The sequence below is a fragment of the Schistocerca piceifrons genome, chromosome 2, assembly GCF_021461385.2.
Source record: "Schistocerca piceifrons isolate TAMUIC-IGC-003096 chromosome 2, iqSchPice1.1, whole genome shotgun sequence".
NCBI lineage: Eukaryota > Metazoa > Arthropoda > Insecta > Orthoptera > Acrididae > Schistocerca > Schistocerca piceifrons.
The window spans coordinates 330,673,441-330,678,365 of record NC_060139.1 but is presented as its reverse complement, the minus strand read 5'-3'; positions in this window follow the sequence as shown (position 1 = coordinate 330,678,365).

The following is a 4,925-nucleotide window of genomic DNA, read 5'->3' as shown; positions in this document are numbered from 1 at the left end:
AACCCATCACAGTGTAAACCTTACGGCGTGACCACAGTTTGCCTTTTTATGACTGAATGACCATCCTCAGACGTGCTAATTTTATAGTAATTGATGATTGTTCACCCTCCATTTTAATTTTTTTTTTTTTTTCGTCATGCATTGCTTTCCGAACTCTGTTGCTTTTTTATAGCATGACCACACAATATGACTGGCTTTGACAATTTGTCTGTTGTAGTAAGCCACTCATATACATTTACGCAGATATACAATCTTATTATTGTCTCAGTGCAAGTGGAATTAACCAGTGGCATATGTACATTTATAAGAAGCAACAAGTGGTTGAATCTGAACATGAAACTGAATGTTGTGTCAACCCTGACAGATATAGAGTAGTAGTTTCTCTTTGTTCTCAGCCCCCATTCCCTCCTGTCATCACCACAGATATTACTGCAGACTGACCTGATTTGCACAATAAAAGGAGATGAAAAATAACAAGAAGGAAAGAATAAATTATGGGTACGATAGTGATGAAAAATGTAGAGTCATGAAGCAAGTATGAAACTAAATTTCTTTGAACAGCTCCATAAAAATTATCATCATTCTTAGTAACAGATTGCACAGCTTCTGAGAATTTTGCAGTGGTAGTGCTGGTGGTGGTGGTGGTGGTGGTGGTGGTATAGGAGCAATAAGTGCACCAATTTATTTCATTTCATTATAGTCTTTAATTAGGCCTTAACCAGTATTACATGTATTCCTAAATGTGTATGTTAGTGCAGAATTGTACCCAGTTTTGTATGTTGACCAATAAATACCACTCATAACATATTCATTGTACTTATTGTCATAATAAATTTCCATTGTATGTTTAAATTTATTTGCTGTTTTTCATTGTTTCTTAGATACTTTCAGAGTCTAATATTGTTCTACATGGGTCAATCCATGTCAAATCAGCAAATTTAATGCAAAATTTGTTAACCTTTCTTTCAGATCTTCTGAAAGTTTGTGACAACAAAAATATGGACACTTCAGAAAAAAACTGAAAAGTTTTTTGTCTCAATTAGTTGTACAATCTGTGAACAAGACATGGCTAAACATGAAATAAATTTAATTACTTGCACTTTCAATTTAGCCACAAAATATTTAAATATGTTATATTTGTAAATATAACAAACAGCACACACACACACTTCATCTACAGATGTACCCTTTTAATTCAAAAAATGGATTACTGATTTTAATTATCAATTTGTAAAAAATGTAAGATTTACCTTTAATCAGTGATGAAACTTGCAAATAATATTTATCAAAACTTGCCACAAGAGTGAAAAATGTTACTAAATTTTCTCTTTTTAGCCAAAAATGAACATAAATTTTCTTTTTTATTCAATTAAATTTTTAAACTAGTTTATTGCTTTTTTAATAACAATATGAATTATGAACCATGAACCCCATGAACCATGGACCTTGCCGTTGGTGGGGAGGCTTGCGTGCCTCAGCGATACAGATAGCCGTACCGTAGGTGCAACCACAACGGAGGGGTATCTGTTGAGAGGCCAGACAAACGTGTGGTTCCTGAAGAGGGGCAGCAGCCTTTTCAGTAGTTGCAAGGGCAACAGTCTGGATGATTGACTGATGTGGCCTTGTAACAATAACCAAAACGGCCTTGCTGTGCTGGTACTGCGAACGGCTGAAAGCAAGGGGAAACTACAGCCGTAATTTTTCCCGAGGGCATGCAGCTTTACTGTATGATTACATGATGATGGCGTCCTCTTGGGTAAAATATTCCGGAGGTAAAATAGTCCCCCATTCGGATCTCCGGGCGGGGACTACTCAAGAGGATATCGTTATCAGGATAAATTTAACATCCAGTATTGATTTAAGTGTCAGGAAGTCATTTCTGAAAGTATTCGTATGGAGTGTAGCCATGTATGGAAGTGAAACATGGACGATAAATAGTTTGGACAAGAAGAGAATAGAAGCTTTCGAAATGTGGTGCTACAGAAGAATGCTGAAGATTAGATGGGTAGATCACATAACTAATGAGGAAGTATTGAATAGGATTGGGGAGAAGAGAAGTTTGTGGCACAACTTGACCAGAAGAAGGGATCGGTTGGTAGGACATGTTCTGAGGCATCAAGGGATCACCAATTTAGTATTGGAGGGCAGCGTGGAGGGTAAAAATCGTAGAGGGAGACCAAGAGATGAATACACTAAGCAGATTCAGAAGGATGTAGGTTGCAGTAGGTACTGGGAGATGAAAAAGCTTGCACAGGATAGAGTAGCATGGAGAGCTGCATCAAACCAGTCTCAGGACTGAAGACCACAACAACAACAACATGAATTATGATAAATTGCTACTCACCGATAGAAGAGGTGTGGAGCAGCAGACATGCACATTTAAAAGTAAACTAAGCTATCAATCAAAGTCCACCAAAAGACTGTGCTGGAGGTGTGGGGAGATAGAAGATATGTGTGAGAGTGGAGTGAGAACAGGGATGAGCTTACAGGCAAGTGTTGGAGAATGTCGATTAGCAAAGATTGAGCCAAGGGGGATTACAGGAACAAAGGAGGGAGAGTTTGGGCTTGCACAGTTCAGATTAGCTGTTGGTGGTGGGAAGGATTCCAGATGACACTAACCATAATTTTTCATTGAAGTCATGCACATTATGTTGTGCATCATGCTCAGCAACTGAGTTGTCCAGCTATCTCTAGGCCACAGTTTGGCAGTGGCGATCCACATGGATAGACAGGTTGTTAGTTGTTATGTGAGATAGAATTTCACACAGCGATTGCATCTAAGATGGCAGGCGACATGGCTGCTTTCACAGGTGGCCCTGCCTTTGATGGGCTAGAAAATTCCCGTCACAGGACTGGATTAGGTGGTAGTAGGAAGATGTATGGGACAGGTCTTGCATCAAGAACTTTTACAGGAATATGAGGCATCAGGCAACTGATTGGGAGTAGGGGTAAAATAGTGATGGACAAGGATACTGTGGAAGTTGATTTGGTGGTGGAAAGCCACTGTGGGTGGGCTGTGGAGTGTAGTGGGGAGGGTATTAATCATTTTAGAGCACAATGAGAGTTAGTCAAAACTCTAGTGGAGAAAGTGATTCAGTTGATCCAGGGTGTAGTGAGTCATGAGAGAGGCACTCCATGGTGGCTACTCAATGAGTATGTGAGGGACTGGGGAGGAACTGGTGGTCACTTCAGATGCAATTACTGTGGGTGGCTTGGCTGTGTGGAAGGGGCTTGTTGTGGAATGGTTGAGAGTTGTAGGAATAGCTTGTATTTTCGATGGTTGATATGTCTGATGTGGATAAAGTACTGTTGGAGCCTCCCATAAGGTGGAGATTAATATTGAGAAAGGCGGCTTGCTATGTCTCGGAGGTCCGGGTGAAGTGAATTGGGGAGATGTTGAGGTTCCAGAGGAGTGTAGACACGGTGCCTTTACTCTCAGTCCAGGTCATGAAGACGTCTCCATTGAATTAGGATTCTGGATGGCTAGGAAGGATTCCTCTAGATGACATATGAACAGGTTGGCATAGGACAGTGTCATGTGTGTGCCCATGTTTGTATTGCAGATTTGTTTGTAGGTGATGTCTTCAAAGAAGAAGTAATTGTGAGAAAGGAGGCTATAGTTGGTCATAGAGACAAGGCAGGGAGCTGTAAGTTTGGAGTCAGTCTGGCAGTGGGAAAGGTAGTGTTCAATGATGGGAACTCATGGGCGTTGGAGATGTCAATGTACAGGAGGTGGCATTGACAGTGACAAGCAGGCAACCTGTGGTAAGGGGAGAGGAACTGTGGAGAGTCAGTATACAAGAGGTTAGGTATACTTAGAGCTGGATGCATAAACTTTATTAAGCAATCACTATTTTCATTGTTGGTGTAATGTCACCATATCTTTAAAACACAATCTCTTCTTACAGAATAAACTGTTGTCCTGACTCATGAAGAAATGTGTTTGAAAGCAATATCTTGACTCACAAACTCAAAACTTGCAGTGATTTTGAGTCTACCAGAATGAAATAGTGATTTTCTCTTGTATGAGGGATTTTTGTGCCATTGGTGAAACATTCTAGCACCAATATTTCAGTTCCTAGTACTTGTGACTGACTGATGAACAGACCTGGAATATTTTCTTCGGCAAAATTAAATAGATCTTCTGCTATTAGAATTTGTTGCCATCTGGCCTTTGGGAACTGACATTGGTAGGAAGGCAATTTGTTGTATCACCTACGCCATCAGATGGACTTTTTCCTTGACTGGTTCCAAAGAAATACTACTTTGTTTCTATCCCAAAATCTCTTTAAGATTTATGAGGTGGCCCTTTTTTCTGTGTTTGTATTGTGATGCAGCTCCATCACTGAAGAATGCAAAATTTGGGAATTACCATTACAAACTTCTAGGACTTGTAGAGGGGAGTGAGTACATAATATTTTGAATAGGAACCCATGTGCAGAAACATACCATTTCTATTCTACAACAGTTTCAGTTCAGATTTGTAATGTTACCATGTCTGCTGAGGAAAAGAGGAAAGTCTCAGAGTTGCTTGTCGTCATATGGAGTATGTAGGCGGAATGACATGTACTATGTCAGATGGTCACCTGCTGTCACATGATATCTGCTTTGCTGGGTGACTTATATGTGACAAAAATGGGGAAATCCACTGACATAAGCAACTTTGACAAAGGACAGAGTATTATGGGTCAACACCAGGAATTGAGTGTATCAAAAATGACAAGGCTGGTCATCTGTTTACACACTACTGTTAAGAGCATTTATGGGAAGTTGTTGAAGAAAATGAAATCATGAGTAGGCAAGGTACTCAATGTCCACACTTCATCACAGAATCTGGAGGTCACATTGTAAAGCAGGATAGACAGCAATCTGTGGCAGATCTGACAATAAAGGAAATTCTGGTGCCGAGACAAGGATCTCAAAAC